At 42.7% G+C, this 24,569-nt stretch overlaps 1 protein-coding gene across 7 annotated transcripts in view; it reads left to right on the top strand.

The window, feature by feature from the left end:
• Window positions 1-6,445: 6,445 nt before the first annotated feature.
• SLC41A2 (solute carrier family 41 member 2) overlaps window positions 6,446-24,569 on the top strand; it is a 143,432-nt gene continuing 125,308 nt past the window's right edge. For 4 of the 7 annotated variants that reach the window (XR_012420556.1, XM_045365828.3, XM_015430636.4 and 1 more), the window contains exon 1: window positions 6,446-6,546. The gene's annotated coding sequence lies outside the window, so the exon portion shown is untranslated. Of the gene's footprint in view, window positions 6,547-22,210; window positions 22,459-24,569 lie in introns of those variants that run through there. The other 3 variants (XR_012420557.1, XM_015430637.4, XM_015430640.4) reach the window with 2 other exon arrangements.

The following is a 24,569-nucleotide window of genomic DNA, read 5'->3' as shown; positions in this document are numbered from 1 at the left end:
AGTCCTAAAATTTCTCTTAGCATGTGTCTTAATTTGTTTTAAGTTGCTGTAACAGATTATCACCGACTGGGTAATTTATAACGAACAGAAATTTATTTGGCTCACAGTTCTGGAGGCTGGAAAGTCTGAGATTGAGAGGCTGTATCTGGCGATGGCCTTCTTGGTGCTTCATAAAATGGCAGAAGGCATCACAAAGCGGGGTGTGTGTGTGTGTGTGTGCACGCATATGTATGTGAAAGAGCAAAAATGCATGTGTGCAAGAGAAGGCGGAACTCAGTTTTATAACAAACCCACTCTCGTGATAATGAGCTCGCTCCCAAGATAACAATCTTTTCAGGAGGGCAGAACTCTCATGACCTAATCATCTCTTAATCACCCACTTCTCAACACTGTTGTATCAGGAATTAATCTGCCAACACATGAGCTTTGGGGGATACATTCAAAGCACAGCAGCATGACTATTGATTCTTTAGCTCTTAGTCTAATATTACATCCTCTTAGAAGTCTTCCCTGATGTTTTTCTGCCCCCACCCCCAAACTTGGAATGATGCTTCTGTTTTGTGTAACTATAGCCCCTCAGACTTTCCCGACCATCACTGTTGATATTATATTGTTTATCTAATTGTCTGGCTTCCCTGATAGGCAATGCAGCTGTAAACTCAGGAGTATTATTCTCATTTTACAGACATGGAATCTGAGGTACATTGTAGGGTAAAGCCTCTATTCCGCATCTATAAAACAGTAATGAAAATAGTACCTGTCTTAGAGAGTTGTCATGAGTACTGAAGGAGTTCATAGAGACAAGGCGGTTAGAACAGTAAGCCCTCAGTAGGTGATCTCATACTTGCCTCAAGACTTTATTCTCACCGTCATTTCCACTGCAGCAAATGCGAATTCCATTCTTCTAGCTGCCTGAGCCAAAAACCTTGGAGGCATCATTAACTCCTCTCTCCCTGTTGAACTCTACATTTAATCCATTAGGAAATCCTGTATTTCAGCTCTACTCTCAAACAAATGTATCAGAGTCCAGTGCTTTTCCTCAGTGCCCACCCTGGGCTGGGCTACCATCCCTCTCATTGGGATTATTACAAAAGCCTCCTCAGGGGTCTTCCTGCTTCTGCCCTGGCTTCCACACTTGGCTCTCCACAGTGATCCCACTGAAACCTAAGCCAGAGTGGGCCACTTCCACTGAGATCCTTTTAGTGGCCCTCACCTTGCTCAGAGTCAAAGCCAATGGCCTGCAAGCGCTGCCCCTAGCCACTTCTCTGACTGCATCTGCAAATCTAATTTTTTCTTTTTTTATTCCTGGAGTCTCGCTCTGTTGCCCAGGCTGGAGAGCAGTGGCACAATCTTGGCTCACTGCAACTTCCGCCTCCCGGGTTCAAGCGATTCTCATGCCTCCCAAGTAGTTGGGACTACAGGCACGCACCACCAGGCTCGGCTAATTTTTGTATTTTTGTTAGAGACGGGGTTTCACCATGTTGGCTGGGCTGGTCTCGAATTCCTGACCTCAAGTGATTCACCCACCTCGGCCTCCCAATGTGTTGGGATTACTGGCATGAGCCACAGCACCTGGCCTGCAAATTTAATTTTGCTTCATCTCAACCACTTGATTACTTCACTACAGTCACAGGAGACTCCTTGCTGTCTCTTAAACATAACATACACACTCCTGTCTTAGGACCTTTGTGCTTGCTGTACTTTCCCCAGATATCATTACTGCTCCCTCACTCCTTTTTGTTCAAGCCATCAAGGTCTCCCTGGATTACTTTATATAAAACAGTCCCCACTCCTCTCCACACCTTCCCCACCCCTGCCCCCAAACTCTCAGTAATAACTCTTTAACTCTATTTCTTTTCATAGTAGTTATCACCATATACCTAGATATATATTTGCTTATTTATTAGTTGTTTATTGTCTGTCCCCATTTGAACATGAACGCCGTAAGGCAGGCATTGCTTTATGTTGTTCAATACTGTATTCCCAGAGCATAGGACAGAGCACGGCATTTAGCTAAGTGCTCAAAAAATATTTATAAATGAATGAATGATGATTTATATTTGGCACAAAAGAGGCCCACAATAGCTACTTGTTGAATGAACGAACAAATGAATATTGTAGAGATTCCCAGGAAGGGCACTGATAATGGGGGTAGGGGCAGAAGCTAGCACATGTGTCTGGAACATTGGCTGCATGGGCTGCATGTCCCCTGAATGATGGTTTTTCTCTAGTTAATTTTCTTTATGGGCATTTTATATGGTTTGTGGGACCACTTTTAAGTAGGCCACATGGTGGTTCTTGAACCTCAGTAATCACCAGAAATACCCACAGAGATTCTTATTTAATGGGTCTGAGGTAGGACTTGGGAATTTGAGTAACTTTGAGCAAGGATTTAACCCTCGGTTTCCTCATATTTAAAATGAGATTATAATATCATTTTATAGAGTGTCAGGATTAAAGAAAATCATCTATGCGAAGTGTTTCATACATAGTAAATATTAGATTCCCTTTGCTTCTGCTCAGGTTTTTGTTTTTGCCCCTCCACACCTGTGGGTGTTTCTCGTTAGGTGGAACGAGAGACTTGAGAAAAGAAATAAGACACAGAGACAAAGTATAGAGAAAGACAAGCGGGGGCCCAGGGGACCGGCGCTCAGCTTACAGAGGACCCACGCCGGCACCCGGTCTCTGAGTTCCCTTAGTATTTATAGATAATTATCTTTACCATCTTAAAGATCAGGGAGTGGCAGGACAATAGGATCGTTTTTAGGGAGGAAATCAGCAGTAAGACATAAGAACAAGGATCTCTGTGACAGGAATAAGTTTAAAGGAAAATCCTGTGCCTTGAGATAAACCTTTTAGCAACATTGTTTCATCCTATCACATGGGGATAAACCTTGGACAATACCTAGCTTTTCTAGGAACAAAGACACACCCTGCACGCCCAAAATCCATTAAACCTTGAGTTACCACAGCACATGTCTCTTGCAAGGACAAGGTTGGGGGTAGGGTCACAGATTAACAGCATCTCAAATACAGAACAAAATGGAGTCTCTTATGTCTACTTCTTTCTATATAGACACAGTAACAGGCTGATCTCTTTCTTTTCCCCACAGTTTTTGAGATGGAGTCTCACTCTGTCACCCAGGCTGGAGTGCAGTGGCGTGATCTTGGCTCACTGCAACCTCCACCTCCCAGGTTCAAGCGATTCTCATACCTCAGCCTCCTGAGTAGCCGGGCTAAAGGCTCATGCCACCACACCTGGCTAATTTTTGTATTTTTAGTAGAAATAGGGTTTCACCATGTTGGCCAGGCTGGTCTCGAACTCCTGACCTCGAGTGATCCACCTGCCTCGGCTTCCCAGAAGTGCTGAATTACAGGCGTGAGCCACCACACCCGGTCTGCTCAGGTTTTCTCTGAAGTTTAGAGGTTAAATTCTTATGAACAGTTCATTATACATGCTCTCCTAAAATTTGGTTTTGATTCATCTCAATCCAGATCTCTACTTTGAGTTGCAGATTTATTTTTCAAACAGAGTCGGTATCTTCACTTGAATGTCTCATAGAGGTATCAAACTCAACATATCTAAAGCCATTCAAAATTGTCCCCTTCTGATCTCCTCCTCCACATTTCCCAAGTCAGAAATGGCATAAGCTCAAGTTAGAAACTTGGGAGTCATTTTTTGACACTTTTTTTGCCACTACCTTCCGTGCATTCGATCAAATCCTTACAGTTCTATACCTGACCTATATCTTCAATCCACCATTGTCTCCTAATCTCCATTGCCTGCAAACTGGTTGTCACACATCCTCTGTTGCACCTTTCTTATTCATTCTCCACTTTGCAGCTGGAATAATCTTTATTATTATTTTTTTAACAGACGAGGTCTCACACTCCGCTGCCCACGCTGGAATGCAGAGGCGTGATCATAGCTCACTGCAGCCTTGAACTCCTGGGCTCAGTCAGGTGCGTGCCACCAAGCCTGGCTAATTTTATTTTATTTTTGTAGAGATGGGGGTCTGGGGATCTGAGGGTCTTGCAATGTTGCCCAGGCTGGTCTCAAACTCCTGGCCTCAAGTGATCCTCCCACCTCAGCCTCCCAACGTGCTGGGATTACAGGCGTGAGCCACTGCGTCCGGGATCATCTTTTACAAATGCAATTTCTCATGTCCAGATGGACCTTTTCAACTCTTCATTGGCTTCTTTTGTCTTTAGGATTAAGCCCAAAGTCCTTAACCTGACCCTCAAGGGCCCACCCACCTCTCCTTCCCAGGTAGCTCTCTCAGTCTAAGCACAGTGGCCTTTTCCCAAAGCCTTCACAGAACCCCTTCCTACCAAAGGGCCTTCAAACCTGCAGTTTCCACAGCTAAATGCACTGCCCACCCCACCCCCTTCTCTCTGTTGCCTGCCCTAACTCCTTATTCTTCAAGGCTGAGATTTAATGTCACTTCCTCAAGGAGATCTTTCTTACCCCCTAGCACAGACAGGCTCCTTTGTTATACACTCTCATAACTCTCAGGCTTTTTTCCAGCAATCACAACAGCATTACTACACAGCCTCATTCCAAGCCACTTGCTTCACATTTGAAGTTGCCAGCTGTCAGACAGGAGATGAAGTAGCAATGGGATTGTTGTTGTCTGCACCCATTAGGACCCTGTTTTTCACAAGGGGGCATTTCCTCATCCGATTCCAATGTGAGTTATTTTCAGGGCTGAAATTTGATTTAAATTTGAATTCCAACTTGAAGCTTAACATAACTCCAAAGTACTACTTTGTGGTACTGAATGAAGAAGATAAGTAGAAGGTTGCCTGCCACATGCCATGTAATGCTCTGAAGGACAGTAGAAACCACCAGCTCGCTCAGAAAAAAATGGTGGAAGAATTTTCAAAACCAAGAGAGGCTGGCTTCTGTATATGCTTTGTGTAGAAATCTTGAAAGACTACACACTCAGGGGAGGAACACTTACCGGGTGGAACTTCTGCCAGACTTTCAAGAGCAGCTACTTTCTAATGATCTGTAATTCAAAAAACAACCAGAACAAAAACCAGTTGGAAATGCAGTCAAAACATTGCTTTTCCATATTCCTTGCAATTATACTTTCATTTTTAGGTAGTGAGGAACACCAGGATGAACCATTATAAAAAGCATGACTGCAGATGGCCAAGAGTGATACAGACGCACCCTTCACCCTGAAGGTGAAGGTTAAAGCTCAGAGTCTGATTGCAAAGGATAAGGGGGGAAAAAAAACAACAACAAAAAACAAAAAACAAAACCTGGATAAATGTATGCCGGTGTCCTTCAGCACCAGAAAAAGCTGCTACTAAATCACTGGTGTGGGTTGGAATTGGTAGAGGCTTTGATTTGAGGAAAAGAGTATCATTAGCTGTGTCATTTTGAGTTGTTTTAGAGACAAGGTCTCACTCTGTGTCCCAGACTGGAGTGCACTGATGCGATCACAGCCCCCTGCAGCCTTGAACTCCTGGGCTCAAGCGATCCTCCTACCTCAGTCTCCTAGCTACTTCGGGTCTCTCTGTGTTTACTCAGGCTGGTCTCAAAATTCCTGGCCTCAAGCGATCATCTCGCCTGGTCCTCCCAAAGTGTTGAAGTTACAGGCATGAGCCACCAATCAATCCTAGCAATAGCTGTGTAATTTGTAAAGTAACAGGCTTCGTACCAACACCTTGCTTTTGTTCACTGTAGTATCCCTGGGGTGTGTCTCATTCCCTGAATCATACACAGTAGATGCTCAATAAATAGTTTTGTAAATAAAATAAATGAGCTCTTGGATTTACCTGCAGACTTTGGATCAGTTTGATCTAGGTTTAAAAGCAAGTGTGGGGAAACTTGAAAAGCCTGGCACCCCAGCCAACTCCTCAGCGCCCCGTGTGCTTGGCGCCTACACCTGCCTGGCACGGGGAGGGTGCTACGGGGCTGCCCTAAACCTCACCCCTTCGGCGGTGGTCCCTGCCCTTCTCGGCTCCTGCACTGCCCACACTATGCGCTGCCGGGCCGAAAGACACGTGCTTCGGTTTTAACCCCTGTCTGCAAGAAATGTGACCTCAGCCAAAAACAGGCCGCTGGTCTGAGAAGAGAAATCATGAGTCATGGATTCGGGGGTTCGGACCTTGGAGCAGGCGGTGAAGTGGGCGTGCGTGGGCTGGTGGGGAAGAGGGCTGCGGAAGGACGCCACAGCCCTTCTCTCCTGGGCAGGATCCCCAGAAAACTGCCCCCTCGCCGTCGTCCAGCGCCCCCGTTCCCGACAGCTGTCTGCCAGGGCGCGGCCGGGGTCCGGGCGGGGCGGCGCTGTCGCTCCAGATCGCCGCCCCGCGGGCCACATCACCAAGGCCCGGGCTTCCCCGGCGGCGGCGCGGCTGCGCTTGCGCGGGACTGCCGCGCGGGGGCGGGGCGGCAGGGAGTCAGGGGGCCGCGGGCGCCGGCGGCCGGGCTGTCAGCTCTGAGACGCCGCGGAGCGAGGAGGCGCGGGAGCAGGAAGGAGCCGTGGGCTGGGAGCCGCTGTCCTCCCCGCCACCACCGGTGCTGGGGACTAGGTGAATGCCCCTTCCATCCCCCGCCCCGGGTGTCTCGGTCCGGTCTGAGGAGACGGGGACCCTTCTCCTCACACCGGCCGCTGCCGCCGCCGCGCTCCGGCACAGGTGACGGTGGAGGGGAAGTCTCGGCTTCAGCCGCTGCACCGCGTTCGGGCGCATCCCAGGTGCAGGAGGGAGGTGGGGCCGAGAGGCCTGGGCTCGGGACCCGGCGGCGGGGGCGCGGGGAGCGGTGGGAGCGGTCCCGCCCGAGTCGCCGTGCCCCCTGCGGACGCCTCCCGGGGCCGCCGGGTAGCGCCCGAGCCCAGGCCCCCGCGCCTGCCCCACATCGGGCGATGGGAAGCTGCTCCGCGGCCGCCGCGGATGAGCGGTCTCGGGCGCCCAAGGCAGGGGCAGGCGGCGGGTGGTTGACTGAGTGATGGCTGAAGGTGAGCTGGGATGGAGATGCTGCGAGGCTGGCTCGGGCACACCCCATATGCCTGTTCAGGGCTCCGCGAGGGCCCCGTCACCCTGTTCTTTCATTCTTCTCTTTATATATATGGAGGATATCTCAATTTTAAAAGCCCAAATGCTCATTTATAGAGAGAGATGACACGTATGTATGTGCTACCTATATACATTGATATGTATATTACGTATATATGTCATCTTTTTTTGTAGTGGACAATTTTTAAATTGAGATATACATCACATGCCATAAAACTCATTCTTCTAAAGTGTGGCTTTTAATATATTCACAAAGTTTTCCAAATATGACCACTATCCAGATCATCATCCCCAAAAGAAACCCTGTCTCTCTTAGTAGTCACTCCTCATTTCCCCTTGACCCCACCCCACTAGCCACCACTAATCTACTTGCTGTTTCTGTGGGTTTGCCTGTTGTGGAAATCTCATATAAATGGAAGCGTACAATATGTGGCTTTTTGGTCTGGCGTCTTTCACATACCGTAATGTGTTCAAGTTTCACTCATGTTGTAGTATGTATCAGTACTTTACTTTTTATAGCATATTAATATTGTTGTATCAGTGTACCACATTTGTTTATTCATCAGTTGATGAACATTTGGGTTGTTTCCAGTTTTTGGCCATTGTGTGTAATGCTGCTATGCACATTTGTGTACAGGTTTTTGTGGACATGTGTTTTCAGTGCTCTTGGGTATATATACCTAGGAGGGCAATTGCTCTGTGTTTAACTTTTTGAGGAACTGCCAAGCAAAGCAGCTGTACCATTTTACATTCCCACCAAGCAGTGTATGAGGGTTCCAATTTCTTCACATCTTCCCCAAGGCTTGTTACTTTTTACTGGTTATTTTTTATTATAGCCATCTTAGTGAGTGTGGAATGGTATCTCTTTGTGGTTTTGATTTGCATTTGTCTAATGAATGGAGATGCTGAGCATCTTTTCATGTGCTTATTGGCCATTCATATATTTTCTTTGGAGAAAATGTCTGTTCATATCTTTTACCCATATTTTAATTGGGTTGCTTGGCTTTTTCTTTTTCTTTACTTATTTACTTATTTATTTATTTATTTATTTTGGAGACTGACTCTCAGTCTGTCACCCAGGCTGGAGTGCAGTGGTGCAATCTTGGCTCACTGCAACCTCCACCTCCGGGGTTCAAGCGATTCTCCTACCTCAGCCTCCCGAGTAGCTGGGACTACAGGCATGCACCACTTTGCCTGGCTAATTTTTGTATTTTTAGTAGAGACATGGTTTCACCATGTTGGCCAGGTTGGTCTCCAACTCCTGAATTCAAGTGATCTGCCCACCTCGGCTTCCCAAAGTGCCGGGATTACAGGCATAAGCCACCGCGGTCAGTCTGGGTTGCTTGGCTTTGTATTGAGTTTTATTGTTCCTTTTTTTTTTTTTTTTTTTTTTTTTTTGAGACGGAGTCTTGCTCTGTCACCCAGGCTGGAGTGCAGTGGCCGGATCTCAGCTCACTGCAAGCTCCGCCTCCCGGGTTCACGCCATTCTCCAGCCTCAGCCTCCCGAGTAGCTGGGACTACAGGCGCCCGCCGCCTCGCCCGGCTAGTTTTTGTATTTCTTAATAGAGACGGGGTTTCACCGTGTTAGCCAGGATGGTCTCGATCTCCTGACCTCGTGATCCGCCCGTCTCGGCCTCCCAAAGTGCTGGGATTACAGGCTTGAGCCACCGCGCCCGGCCCTATTCTTCCTTTATGGAAAAAAATTCTATTAATAGGTTTGGATACTGGCACTGACTTGAAAAAACTCCAGCCAATCTGATACTGAAAAACTTAATGCTTACTATTGGGTAAAGGTTGAATAAGTGCCACTTCAGTCTGTAAGAATACCCTATGTGTTCATTCTTGGACATCTTACTGCCCCTTTACATTTACTGCCCTGGTGTTTTGAGCAAGGCTACAGAAGGCATATTCCTGACTGGAGTCAAGAGAGACCACCCTTAATTGGTACTTTCATATATTCTATGCTCAATTTGAAAATCCCTGTTATCACGTTAATTGCAAGTAATTTATATTGGTGGCCAGCTGAACAAACTAACAATAAATGGCAAGAACAAATTACTCAAATTTTTATATGTTTAACTTCTCAGTAAAGTGGAGAATCTTGTTTTCTTAAGTTTGTGCAGTGTAGTTTTTATTACAATTATGTTCACGTGTGGGTGGTAAATAACTATTTTTGATGGCACAAAGGTTAAGAGCCACTTACAGCTAAATGAATGCTGCTGTGCTTATTTCATGGTTAATTTCTGAGTGCACACAAATTCACCATCAGGTCTTTCATAGCAAAAAACACCTAAAAAGTCCTGATGTTACCTCCCAGGAATTCAAACTCAATTTTCCACTGATCTAATATGATTGTTGATAAAGAAAAAAGTTATCCAATGATACTTGTTAAAGCATGGTAAAGAAGTCTATTCAGGACGACTGTGATAGGTGAAGGGACCATGGAATGAGATTTTGCAGTGTGGGAGGAAGACTAGGCTCAATTCTGAATATGGCATGGGCAAATGGGAATTTATAGCCAAGGAGCAGTGTTATGGTCAGTGGACAGAAAAGTACTGAGAGGAAACATCGGGGGTAATGGATATTCAGACCAAACCAACCTAACAGGATTCTTGCTGAAGACAGGCCAGGTGATCAGACACCACCTGGGGGACAGTGGAAGATGAGGAACCTAATCAGATTGTGAGGTTAATCAGGCAGCAAGGGTAATCAGAAAGCCAGGGCCGGCTGGGTGCAGTGGTTCATGCTTTTAATCCCAGCACTTTGGGAGGCCGAGGCGGGCTGATCACCTGAGGTTGGGAGTGCTAGACCAGACTGGCCAACACGGTGAAACCCTGTCTCTACTAAAAATACAAAAATTAGCCTGGTGTGGTAGTGGGCGCCTGTAATCTCTGCTACTGGGAAGGCTGAGGCAGGAGAATTGCTTGAACCCAGGAGGCGGTGGAGGTTGTAGTGAGCTGAGATCACGTCACTGCACTCCAGCCTGGGTGATGGAGCAAAACTTTGTCTCAACTCGGAAAAAAAAAAAAAAAAAAAAAAGCGAGGGCCAAGAGTCAGGGGCTCTTGCTAAACTGACTTAGCAAGGTTCTTTGATAAAACCGCATTTTACAAGGAAGTGCGCAGATGGGCCTAGGAGAAGGTTCAGGAGCCTGAGTAAAATTTCGTCAAGAAAAGAATCTTTGTCATTGTTTAAAAGTATACTTCCCAATTTTCAAAACTTTATGGAAATACAAGTAAAGGTTTTCCAATGGAAATAATAGGTAAGCAACTGATAAAAAGCATGTGAAGCACAGCCTTACTCTGCTCATCAACCTACACATGACAAAATGATGGATATATGAATTAACCCTTTTATGCCCCTGCCTTTATTTAGAAGAATGAGGCTGGTCATTTCAGGTTTATAACCCAAAATGTGTTTTCACTTTGTTTTAACTAATGAAATTATTATCAAACATATTGAAAATATCAACTATCCAACCTAATATTGATTGTTACCAACTTACTCAATGATGTACAAATATCCTGCAGCTACAGATGTTTTCCCAAATTGTCCTTCTCTGCCTCCTGGAGTTTTTAGTGGCTCTTATTGGGAAGGACTGAAAGTAGAGGGCAGTGACAATTGGGAAACGATATGGAGGTATCCCTGAGAAGTGATGGTCACAGCTGACCTGTCTCCTTTATGGTAGATGAGGGTAGAGACCTCTTTTCTTCTCTCTGAACGTACTATAGTTAGATTTATTTAGCTTAAAAATAACAAATATAGAACTATTTAGATGGAAATGACTAGAACTGTCAGTTACTCTATTTTAATGTGAATGGATTTAATCAGATTGCTTTCTTCTTGGTTAGCTACACTAAGGAAGTGGGAGTTTTGATTTGAGGAGGGATAGGAGATGTAAGTATTATGGGATCATGGAACATTTTGGAATTTTGGGCAAAATTTGCCCTATTTCTGAAAGTGAGGATGTTAAAAATGGAAAGCTTCGGCCGGGCGCGGTGGCTCAAGCCTGTAATCCCAGCACTTTGGGAGGCCAAGACGGGTGGATCACGAGGTCAGGAGATCGAGACCATCCTGGCTAACACGGTGAAACCCCATCTCTACTAAAAAATACAAAAAACTAGCCGGGCGAGGTGGCGGGCGCCTGTAGTCCCAGCTACTCAGGAGGCTGAGGCAGGAGAATGGCGTAAACCCGGGAGGTGGAGCTTGCAGTGAGCTGAGATCCGGCCACTGCACCCCAGCCTGGGTGACAGAGCAAGACTCCGTCTCAAAAAAAAAAAAAAAAAAAAAAGGAAAGCTTCAGATAACGTGAGGGATCTGAAACATGAGAAAAGACTGAAACAATTTGGAAGGAAAGGTTGTAGGATATAAAGACAGATTCGATTTATTTAGACATTTTTGCCCAAGAAAAATGTCTGAATAGGAAAAGTGGGAACCTTTTCCTTCATTTGATCCCTCTTCCCTTTTGCCTGCCTGCTTCTCCATGCTAACTGTTCTAGGACCCGGAAATCAGACTGGGATTACTGTTGTTCGTGTTGAAGCTTTCAAGTGTGCTAGTTACACCCCTTTTCTCTCCAGATTCTAGTCAAATTGAGATCAGACTCAAGCCAGATGAGGATTTAAATACTATTAAAATAGTAGTGTAATTTTCATTTCTGATTAAAGCTAGATTGGGGAACTGAGCTTAGACCCATGCTTACTGTTCTTTCTTAATTTACCTACACAGATGAAACTGTTGCACCAGGAAATGGAAGGGAAAGTCCTGTCCTAAGGAGCTTATCTTGTAGGAGTTACAATGGAAAGGAAAACTTTCTGTCCTTGAGGGCACAGCAAGTCCAAGAGAGCCAATGAGAGCTCAGGGGTGGAGCCTGTCTGAAAAGTTGACCTTTATACCTATCCTAGCAATTAGATAAGTCACTTTCCTGCGGGAGGAACCAGTGATGGGGGTGGAGAGAAAGAAAAGTGTTCCTTTAATCTTGTTTTCTCCTACTTAGAGGAGTGCAAGTTCTGTTGTCATTGCAGAGAGAAGTAAACAGCCATCCTCTCATAGTTAAGTATGTTATGGGAAATAGTGTTTTGTAGGCTAGCCTAGGAACTAATTCACCATTTATAAAAATGAACTGACTATATATTTTCCTTAGAAATAGCTAAATCTCTTAGAAACTTTTGAGTGATTATTTTACTGTGTGGTTAAATATATAGATTATTCAAGTATATTTCCTTGTTTTACCAGTACTGGTTAAATATTTATGGAATGTCTAATACATAACAGGCACTGGGCTAGGCTTTGGGATTCTGTGATGAACAAGAATGGGTCCTTGCTCTAGTTTACTACCTAGAAAAACAATTAGTACAAGTTCCGTTACAATAAAGCATAATAAGCATTGGTTAAGTGTAGAGTGCTTTGGAACGACAGAAGTAGGGGAACTTATCTATGAGGGCCAGGGACATGATGTTTAAGAACTGAGATCTTAAGTTGAATAGGAAGTAGCTAGGTAAAAGGGAAGAGTGAGGTTGACCAAAAGTGTTTTGAGCAAAAAGAACATGTGGAAAGGCAAGAGGTGTGCGAATGTGGTACACTAAAGTGACATATTTTTTTCTTTAACTGCAGGCACCTACTAGTAGATTGTGAAAGCAAATTAGTGAGTTGTAATCCAGATGTGTTTTTTTTTTTTTAAAGAAATACAGTAGAAAATCAGGGTGTGTCACTCAGATACTTACTGGATTGTAGGAGTAAGTAGGGGTGTTTATGCAGGATTTAGTTAAGTTGTTAAAGAATTTGGATTTATCTTAGTGGAAATAACAAGCTATTGAAAAGTTCTAATTGGGGGCTGATTAGAGATCTTTAGAAAAAGATCTCTTTGAGTACCTGGTCTTTCTTAACTCGAATGTAAACTTCAAATTCATTGGCCCAGCATTACAGGTATTCCAAAACCTGGTTCCAATCTATTTCTTGTAAAAAATCTTCCCACTGTTTTTGTTATTGGAATCTCCCAGTTCATAAAGATTCGTTTGCCTAAGTACCTTTGCACCAAGACCAAAAGGTCTGTGAGAACAGATTTCTCTGCCAACTAGTATAGTGCCTGGCTCACCATAGAGACTAAGCAAATCTTCGTTGATAGAGTCTAACTACCTTTAATATGAGGAACGTTATGCAGTAGTAGACATGACGTTGCTGTTTCTAGTAATGTCTGCTTTGGGACAAAGAAAAAGTTTTCATTCAAATTTTTTTTTCTCAGTTGAAATCATCTTAGTGATAGAATTGCATACGTTTATTAAAAGATAATTTAACAAAGGTCATTCTTATATTGAAACAGTAGTAGAGATAATAAAAAGGACAATGAACATTGTGGTTTTGATGTTTCTTCTCCCAGGGAGTACAGGGCAGTGACACAGATTGCTCACAGGAGCAGCCAATCCAGAAATCATTTCTGTTTTGTTTGAATTTAGAGGCATTCTCTGAGCACTCACCCAAAGGCAGTTTTAGAAAAATGGCTAAGGACAAAAGGAATAAATTATTAGGTTGGTGCAAAAGTAATTGCAGTTTTTGCAATTAAAAGTAATGACAAAAACTGCAATTACTTATGCACCAACCTAAATAGATGAAAATATATCAATCATATGAGCTTAATGAAGAGTCAACAGTAAATAGATTTTGTTCTTACAAATGAAAATAGAACATCCATATAGCCTAAAGAATTTACAAATAAGAATTTAATGATGTCAGTTTGTTGCCAGAGAATGAATGATTCTACGGTCACAGTATTATGACTTCACAGAATTAAATTGTGAAACCCAACCATAGAGGAAGAATTCTTTCAGTGTTTGGTTCTGATCAGTGGTAAAATAAGTTATGATAAGTTCATGAAAGGTAAGGAAATTTCAGTTCTGATTCAAATTTATCTTACTAAATTTTTGATTTGTGAAAATTTTGCTCATTAATTTTTAAGTTAGGGTTTATGTATCTTAAACTGGAATGCCAAAATCAAATTTTGCTAATATGGGATGGCTTTTAAAAAGCACTCAGAGAATTTTATCTTTTTATATTCCCCAGAGTCTTATTTTAAGCAGTACATTGTAGAACTAAATGGAAACTGTGAACTTGTATAAATTTCTCCTAAGGAAATAACTCTAAATATGGGAAAGTATTAGGCACAGAGATATTCATTTTCATTGCAAGGTAATTTAGCCAAATAATGTCCTGCTATAGGGAAATTATTTACTAAAATATGGCAATCCATTTGAAAAAGTTTAACCGTTAAAAATTCTTTTATAGAGCAGTAGTTTCTTCCTGTTAATTACTTTTTAAATTAAAAAGTAAAAAGTACTCAATTTAAAGAGAAGTTCAAATAATATAAAAATATGCAGAATCAAAAAAAGTGAAAATGGTATTTCAATCTTGCTTATATTACTGCTTACCCCTCCCCCAGCCACTTCAATCTAGGCATACCCAGTTCCTTAGAGGTAAATGCTTTGAGCACTTTGGTATTTGCCTTGCAGATCTTTTTCTAATCCAGTGGTTTTTAAACTGTGAGGAGGAGTTTCAGGGTCTTCTCAAGTTGGATAACGTGGGGACCCAGTGGTTGGAAACCAGGGTGCTTCAATGGGTACTATTTTGCTTTTACAAAACTGTTTTATTTGTTAGGATTTCACATAGGGTTTAATTTAAATAAAGGGTTCCTCTGCATTGAAAATAAAGGTTTAGCCAACCACAGTTCCTGTAGTCCCAACTACCTCAGGAGACTGAGGTGGGAGGATGGCTTGAGTTCAGGAGTTCGTGACCCACCCTGGGAAAAGTAGTGAGACTGTGTTAGTCCATTCTCACAGTGCTATAAAGAAATACCCAAGACTGCCTAATTTATGAAGGAAAGAGGTTTAATTGACTCACAGTTCCGCATGCGGAGGCCTCAGGAAACTCATAGTCGTGGTGGAAGGCAAAGGGGAAGCAAGGGCCTTCTTTACATGGCAACAAGAGAGAGAAAAGTGTGAGGAGCGAAGGCAGAACAGTCTTTTATAAAACCATCAGATCTCATGAGAACTCACACACTTTCACGAGAACAGCGTGGGGGAATCCACCCCCATGATCCAACTACCTCCGTCCAGGTCTCTTTCTAGACACGTGGGGATTATGGGGATTACAATTCAAGATCAGATTTGGGTGGGGACACAACCAAAGCATATCAGAGCCCCTGTCTCAAAATTAAAATCAATGAATAAATGGAAGTTTAAAAACAACTGTCCTAATTTAGAAAACAAAGTCCTAAGCCCCCTAGTCAGGCATTCCATGTCTTCCCCAAGTTTCTCATTTTGCTGCTTGGTCATATTGAATCTTCTCTTCATATCTTCCCATTTTCCCATCATTTTCTGCCTGATTACCGTTCACCTCATTGAAAGGCACTTTTCCGTCTCTCCCCTCCCAGCCTCCCCTCAATTTCTCTAAATCTTACCTTTCCTTAAAGGTTCAGTGTACCAGCCAGGCACGGTGGCTCACGCCTGTAATCCCAGGACTTTGGGAGGCTGAGGTAGGCGGATCACCTGAGGTCGGGAGTTTGAGACCAGCCTGCCCAACATGGAGAAGCCTTGTCAGTACTAAAAATACAGTATTAGCCAGGCGTGGTGGCGCATGCCTGTAATCCCAGCTACTCAGGAGGCTGAGGCAGGAGAATTGCTTGAACCCAGGAGGCAGAGGTTGTGGTGAGCCGAGGTTGCGCCATTGCATTCCACCCCGGGCAACAAGAGCGAAACTCTGTCTTAAAAAAAAAAAAAGTTTAGCTCACCATCATTTTATTCATTCCTCCTTTCAGCTTGTAGTTGGTGAACACTTACATTTTGTCCAATACTGTGTAGGTAATATGCAGAATTTTGTAGCAAAAGCTCATAGACTAATAAAGGATGATCTTAATGTAAATAGGTAAAATAATGTGTTATAAAGCAAGAGCATTCTGGGAGCAGGTACTAAAGTTTTAAGTGGTCTCTTATTTCTTCCACACTGTTTTATATTGGTACTTATAAACAAGGCAATTTATGATATTACTTTTCTGGATCTTCAGAAAATATTTGTTCATTTTATTTATTTATTTATTTGTTTGAGATGAAATTTCTCTCTTGTTACCCAGGCTGGAGTGCAATGGTATGATCTCGGCTCACCGCAACCTCTGCCTCCTGGGTTCAAGCAGTTCTTCTGTCTCAGCCTCCCGAGTAGCTGGGACTACAGGTTTGCGCCACCATGCCCAGCTAATTTTGTATTTTTAGCAGAGACAGGGTTTCTCCATGTTGGTCAGGTTGGTCTTGAACTTCCAACCTCAGGTGATCCGCCTACCTCGGCCTCCCAAAGTCCTGGGATTACAGGCGTGAGCCACCATGCCCAGCCATATTTGTTCATTTATTGAGTAACAGAAGACAGTGCAGAGATAATTCACTTATGAATCAGAGGTGAAACCTGGGAAGGAGCTATTTCCATTCTTGAGCAATAAACTGTGTTCAAAAATAACTTGAATCCAGTTTACTGGGTTCCAGTGTTGAGCATGAAAGGAGCTGAGAGGGAACACTGATGATACACCTTGGTTCTATCATCCTCGTGCCCATGGCTGCGTACACTGTTGCTGGAGGATTAGAACACAGAGAAATATCTGCAGTGGCTTCCTTATCATTAACTGGTTAGTCAGAAAGTCATGAACTCAAGTCCTGTGTCTTTATCTTACTAACGTTGTAACTTTGGGCATATTATCTAACCTCTCTGAGATGCAGTTTTCTAAACTGTAAAGGATGAACATACCTATCTTCTAGGTTTTTCACAAAAGATAAAATGAGGTCAGTATATATAAGAGAAACCGATTCTTTTTGCTTTAAGTAGTGTTGATGTAGATAGAATGGGTGATCTCCTTTCCTTTAGGTTTAAGTTTTTACATATTTTGTAGAACTTATTGATTAGAGTTTAGTTCTTTGGAGCAGCGCTTTTTTAGTCTGAGCGTGGCATTTTGATAAGCTATTCATATTCCTGGTAAGTGTAAATGATATAGTAAGCAAATTAGGCCAAAGGACTACTTCCTGGAGAAATAAACATTTTTTTCATCATTATCCAATGTATTCTACTGGGACTTAACAAAGGGCTACTGTTATAAATATGACAAAGAAAGCAAAATTTTTAGGGATCCCTAGCTCCCAAAAGCTCAGCTGCTACATTTTATCTGCTACGTTCGCCTGTCTTTTAGATAAGAAACAATAAAGAATTTCCATAACAACAATTTTAATTATTTCAGAGAAAAGTCAGCAAACTGTGTTGTCACATTTCTAGATTAGTGGAGTTTCAAAATGACCCCAGGCAAACTCATGGTGGATTCTAATGCTTTCATGAGTTCTGGTTGAGTAGACTTAGTTCATTAGCCCAGGATAACCCTTATTGTGTGAGTTAAGATAATCTGGTTTATTTGTAAGTTATAAAAATGTTATTTAGATGTCTTTTGTGAATTAAAATATATGTGAGATATGATATTTAGATTAAAAAAAACAGTATTAGGGCTAGTTCCTAATCCAACTTTCATTGTCTTTTTTTCCTTTTAAAACATTGTGATTCCCTGAAGACTTGTACTTTTTGGTATACATATGTACTGTTTAGTATGTATTTATATTCATCAGTGCACGCACATATATATATGTAAAATATGTATGTAACTTAAAAATATACTGGCAGTTTAATGAAAAATAGAATGTTATATAAAATATAAATACTAAAATCCAGTTGATTTTTTTAATAGAAAATTAGAACAAAACAGTTTATCTTAAAATTAAAAGCCAGTGGCCAGGCATGGTGGCTCACACCTGGAATCCCAGCACTTTGGGAGGCTGAGGCGGGTGGACCTGAGGTCAGGAGTTCCAGACCAGCCTGGCCAACATGGTGAAACTTCGTCTCTACTAAAAATATAAAAATTAGCCAAGCATGGTGGTGTGCACCTGTGGCCCCAGCTACTCAGGAGGCTGAGGCAGAAGAATTTCTTGAACCCAGGAGGTGGAGGTTGCAGTGAGCCGAGATGGCACCGCTGCACTCCAGCCTCAGCAACAGAGTGAAACTCTGTCTCAAAAAAAAAAAAAAAAAAAAAAAAAAGATAAAAATAAATTAAAAGCCAGCAATTCAATACAGTAATGTACAACATTTTTGTGATGGTATGACATAGTATATTTCATTAGTAAGAAGAGAAAGAGGTGGGAAGTTAGATTTTGAGCCTTTTATGAAAATGTGTAATAATAGTGATGAATAGTAATAATATTAGCTAACATTTATTGAAGTCTGTTCTAAGCACTTTATATGTATTAAGTCATTTAATCCCCACAATAAACCAGTGAAGGAGATGTATTTACATGAGAAAGCTGAGGTATGGAGGCATAGGTCCCACCGTTTGTGAAAGTCAGTTTGACTCTGTAAGCCAGTTTGACTCTGAAGTCAGTTTGACTCTGAAAGTCAGTTTGACTCTGTGTAAACCAGTTTGACTCTGAAGCCCTAGCTCTTAACTGCTCTTATTATCATTATTGTGTTGACACTTCTTGACAGTTAATTTTTGGAAGCAGATTGTCTCTCTTAATTGAAGTGTAAAGATTTGACAAATAAGTCACTTGAAATTCCCCCATAAAAATCACTCAATACAAGTCATATTTCATCAAATGAAAGCATTGCAAACATCTCAGTAAACTTTGTACAATTTCAAACATAGCATAAAGTACTTGCCATAAAGATTCCACATGAATAATACAACTTTAAATAAGTAGTTAGTATTCTCTTTTTAAAAATATGCCTGGGCCAGGTGTGGTGGCCCATACCTGTAAACCCAACACTTTGGGAGCCCAGGGTGGGAAGACAGCTTGTGGCCAGGAGTTCAAGACCAGCCTGAGCAATGTAGTGAGACTGTCTCCACAAAAACTTTTTAAAAATTAGTTCCAGTTACTAGGGAGGCTGAGGTGGGAAGATTGCTTGAGCCCAGCAGTTCAAGGAAAAAGTGAGCCAGGAACACACCACTGCACTCCATCCTGTTCCTCCTGGGCAACAACGTGAGACTGTATCTCTACAAAAAAAAAAAAAGAAAGAAAGAAAAAGAAAGTGCCTGATTGAAATTTGTAAACTTAGTTATTGGATTTATTTTTTTATTTATTTATTTTTTTTGAGACGGAGTGTCGCTCTGTCACCCAGGCTGGAGTGCAGTGGCCGGATTTCAGCTCACTGCAAGCTCCGCCTCCCGGGTTCACGCCATTCTCCTGCCTCAGCCTCCGGAGTAGCTGGGACTGCAGGCGCCCGCCACCTCGCCCGGCTAGTTTTTTGTATTTTTTAGTAGAGATGGGGTTTCACCGTGTTAGCCAGGATGGTCTCGATCTCCTGACCTTGTGATCCGCCCGTCTCGGCCTCCCAAAGTGCTGGGATTACAGGCTTGAGCCACCGCGCCCGGCCAAGGGATTTTGATTGTTTAAGGATTTTATAACCTGAATTTAAAACTCCTATGCTACTTCTTAGAATAAAAAATCTATTCCTTTCTCAATCCCTGGGAACAATGCTTGATATGCAGTTGAAGCATGTTTGAGTGCTAGAAAGGGTTGCCAAAAAAGATTTTAAAAAATTTAATGTTTTATCATTTTTTAAAAACAATGAAGTAGAATTCATGGGGAAAAATCATACCTTTTTGTGACTTTTTTTTTTTTTTTGAGACAGAGTCTCACTCTGTGCCCAGGCTGGAGTGCAGTGGCGCCATCTCAGCTCACTACAAGCTCCACCTCCTGGGTTCACACCATTCTCCTGCCTCAGCCTCCCGAGTAGCTGGGACTAGCGCCTGCCACTACGCCCAGCTAATTTTTGTATTTTTAATAGACACGGGGTTTCACCGTGTTAGCCAGGATGGTCTCGATCTCCTGACCTCGTGATCCACCCACCTCAGCCTCCCAAAGTGCAGGGATTACAGCCATGAGCCACTGCGCCCTGCACCTTTTTGTGACTCTTATACTTGTTTTGTTTGGCGTTATTTTCTTTTTTTTTTTTTTTTTTGAGACGGAGTCTCGCTCTGTCACCCAGGCTGGAGTGCAGTGGCCGGATCTCAGCTCACTGCAAGCTCCGCCTCCCGGGTTCACGCCATTCTCCTGCCTCAGCCTCCCGAATAGCTGGGACTACAGGCGCCTGCCACCTCGCCCGGCTAAGTTTTTGTATTTTTTTAGTAGAGACGGGGTTTCACTGTGTTAGCCAGGATGGTCTCGATCTCCTGACCTCGTGATCCGCCCGTCTCGGCCTCCCAAAGTGCTGGGATTACAGGCTTGAGCCACCGCGCCCGGCCTGTTTGGCGTTATTTTCATTTTGAATTATATGTGATGGATTGAAGGGAAAATACACCATGGACTTGGTGTATCACCTTGCTTCACCTTGGAGGTTGATGGTTCATTTGTAGTTATTTATTCACAAGTATGTAACCGATATAAAATATAAGTGAATTATGGCTATGAAAAAATGGAGTACAGCAGAATTCTGAATTGTCTGAAAGTATTTAGGATATATTAATTGAATGAAGGCTGTCACCTTTGATTTAAAGATAACTGTAGAATATTGATTGAGAAAATTTTTTGGATATGTTATGAAATGGAAAAAGCAGGTTGGAAAGCAGTATGTCCAATTTGAGCCTATTTTTGTTTTAAACGTGTATTTGGAAAAAATATAATAAATTTATATATACCAATATGTCATCAATGACTATCTCTGGATGGTGGATTTTCAGGATAAACAGTTTTTATTTATCTTTTGTTGTTTCTTTTTCTTTTCTTTTCTTTTTTTTCTTTTTTTTTTTTTGAAATGGAGTCTTGCTCTGTTGCCCTTGCTGGAGTGCAGTGGTGCGATCTTGGCTCACTACAAGCTCCACCTCCCACGCTCACGCCATTCTCCTGCCTCAGTCTCCTGAGTAGCTGGGACTACAGACGCCCGCCACCACGCCCAGCTAATTTTTTGTATTTTTAGTAGAGACAGAGTTCCACCATGTTAGCCAAGATGGTCTCAATCTCCTGACCTTGTGATCCCCCTGCCTCGGCCTCCCAAAGTGCTGGGAATACAGGTGCTACTGTTCCCAGCCTTCTTTTCTTTTCATTGTTTATTATTTTTATTTATTATTGTTTTTGAGATGGAGTCTTGCTCTGTTGCCTGGGCTGGAGTGCAGTGGTGTGATCTCAGCTCACTGCAGCCTCGCCTCCTGGGTTCAAACGATTCTCCTGCCTCAGCCTCTGGAGTAGCTGGGATTACAGGTGTGCGACATCACGCCTGGCAAATTTTTGTATTTTTAGTAGAGACAGGGTTTCACCATGTTGGCCAGGCTGGTCTCGAACTCCTGACCTCAGGTGATCTGCCCACTTTGGCCTCCCAAAGTGCTAGGATTACAGACATGAGCCACCATGCCTGACCTCTTTTTTTCTTTTTATTTTTACATTGAATACATATTACTTTTATGAAAAAAATTAAAACAATGGGAGAGAACTCCATGCCAGTGGATATTAGAAACACACTTTTAAATAATCCGGGAAAGAAGGGTAGTTGGGAATTTTATTTTTTATTTTTATTTATTTTTTTTTGAGACGGAGTCTCACGCTGTTGCCCAGGCTGGAGTGCAGTGGCGAGATCTCGGCTCACTGCAAGCTCCGCCTCCCGGGTTCCCGCCATTCTCCTGCCTCAGCCTCCTGAGTAGCTGGGACTACAGGCGCCCGCCACCGCGCCCGGCTAATTTTTTGTATTTTTAGTAGAGACGGGGTTTCACTGTGGTCTCGATCTCCTGACCTCGTGATCCGCCCGCCTCGGCCTCCCAAAGTGCTGGGATTACAGGCTTGAGCCACCGCGCCCGGCCAGTTGGGAATTTTTATGAGCAAAGATCACTATATGACAGCTAAATTGGCCTTTGGGGTGGTTTTGAGAATAGTTTTAGCCTAAATTTCATTTTGGGCTTAGAACCCTCCAGAAAAGAGTTCTTTTGAAAACAAACCCACAAACTGCCATTTGAATGAAATAGTGCTCAGCCCTGACCAAAGGGTAGAAGAGAAACTTGATTGCAGGAGTAAAGAACTCAGAGTTAGGTCATTGTTTCAACTTGATGCCCAGATAATTGAGTAACATGATACTGTGTACCTGTGATTTACGTAATCTCAATTTAGTCTCTTGTGATGAGTTGGTGCACCTGAACTGATTTATGGAAAGTGCAGTTTGGGGAAGGTAGAAGATTGGCCTCATCCCCTGGGTGGTGCCATTACGAAGGTGTCCCAGAGAGGGAAGGTGATGTTAGGCCACCACCTGAGGAAGACCTTGGTGTGGAGGCTGCCCAGTTTATCATCTACTGGGAGGTAATGTGCTTCAGTGCCACCAGTTCATGGTAGAGTGCTACTTCTCTCTGGGGATAGGGGAAAGAGAAGGGCTTAGTGGATGAGTGCTCCAAGTAAGTATTTAAGATGTGATAGCCGTGAAAATTATGAGATATTCGTGGTCTAAGATTGTAGAATAAAAATGATAACCTTATAGGTGGCAAGTAATTGTTTTCTTTTACATTTTTTTTCCCGCAGTTACAAAATTTAATAGAGTGAAAACAGAGCTCCCATACAAAGGGAGGGGACCCAAAGAGGGTAGCCGTTGCTGGCTCGACTGCCTGGGTTTATATCCCGATCATTGTCCCTCCCACTGTGCTCTCAGGTGATAGATGATTGGCTATTTCTTTACCTCCTGTTTTTGCCTAATTAGCGTTTTAGTGAGCTCTCTTTACTACCTGATTGTTTGGGTGTGAGCTAAGTTGCAAGCCCCGTCTTTAAAGGTGGATGCAGTCACCTTCCCAGCTAGGCTTAGGGATTCCTAGTTGGCCTAGGAAATCCAGCTAGTCCTGTCTCTTAGTTCCCCCTCTCAACTTGGAAAACTCAAGTGCTGTTGAGGAGGTTGGCTGACGACTGCTCTAGCTGCTTCCTGCTGAATTGGGGTGTAATAGGGGTTGTGCTGTTGAGATTTCCTTGGGAAGGGTGCCTTCAATGTCATTAACATCGGAGCATGGGCTAGCAGGCTGGTCCAGGGGTCCTGGGTAGATCTTAGTCATGGACTGCATCTGGGGCTCCATTTGAAGAACAATTTGTAGCTTTACAGCTTAGATTCTGGAAGAGACAAACTTAACAAGGAGGTTAAAGATACAGGATCCAAAGAGGAATAACAATATTATAGCTGCTAGAGGTCCTAAGAAGGGGAGAATCCAGGGCATCCATTGGCTGAGGAGGCCCCAGGGTCCAGTGTTTTGAAGCTCCTCTGTTCTACATTGTATTCAATTTCGAATTTCTTTAACTTTCTCAGCGAGGATTCCAGATTGATTAACATAATTTACTTTTCTTAAAAAGATGATTTTGTTTTTCTTCTAAACATTGATACGTTGGCTCCCTTTCTGCCTTTCTCTCCTCTTAAAAAGAAGGTTTTTGCTTTTTTTTCCTTTTAAACTTTAACCCATTGGCATCTTTTCTGCACCTTAAAATTCTGGAAGCTTTTAACTTTCAGTTTAATTATACAGAGTCAAGTGTGTATTTTAATTTGGTCCCAGAGTGGGTTTTGCATTTTAAAAATTGAACTGTGAGAGTATAAAAATGTGTTAAGGATAAAGTATGAAAGTATACTTTTATATGAATCCTGAATAACAATTTCTACTCATTTGAAATGCTAATGAACTGCAGTTATTTAGTTTCTAAATTTAGCTATTTCAGATTTATAAGTGCCAGGGAACTCACTATTTCTTGTAGGTATTTTTTATAAGCTGACTCTGTGTAACAAGATAGAGTACATAAGAATAAAACATAAATAATACAACTTACAGAGTACCAGAGAAAATAAAACTAGGAGTATACCATTAGATGAGTAAGTCAGTTATGAAATTTGAGTCTCAGATGTAGCTGTAAGTTTCCTCACTGCTAAAGTAAAAAAAGCTGGCTCAATTTTTATTGAAGAAAAGCAAAAATACTATTTTTAAGTAGTAAGGCCTTCTGTAGCTGTAATTTCTAAATAAACGTTCCCGTGACTATATAGGAGAGGAGGTGCTGAGTGATGAGGAGGTAAAGTTCTCTGAAATCATTTGCAGGAAATTTATGAATTGTGTCTTTTTTTGTTTGTTTTGATACTCTGTAGCCCTTTTTTTTTTTTTTTTTTTTGAGACAAGATCTCACTCTGTAGCCCAGGCTGGAGTGCAGTGACACGATCATGGCTTACTACAGCTTTGACTTCTCAGGCTCAGGTGATCCTCCCACCTCAGTCTCCAGAGTAGCTGAGAATACAGGCATGCGCCACCATGCCTGGCTAATTTTTGTATTTATTTAGAGTTGGGTTTCTGCCATGTTGCTCAGGCTGGTCTCAAACTCCCTGGCTCAAGCGATCCACCTGCCTCGGCCTCCCAAAGTTCTAGGATTACAGGTGTGAGTCACTGTGCCCCGCCACATGTCAATTGTAAGAGAGAGTCATTAAGTGTTTGGTAGTTTTTAAAAAATAAGATACATGTAAGAAATGTTTAAGATAGAGTAGGGGAAATAAATA

Source organism: Macaca fascicularis, chromosome 11 (assembly GCF_037993035.2).
Source record: "Macaca fascicularis isolate 582-1 chromosome 11, T2T-MFA8v1.1".
Classification (NCBI taxonomy): Eukaryota; Metazoa; Chordata; class Mammalia; order Primates; family Cercopithecidae; genus Macaca; species Macaca fascicularis.
This window is presented reverse-complemented; position numbering and strand designations above follow the sequence as displayed.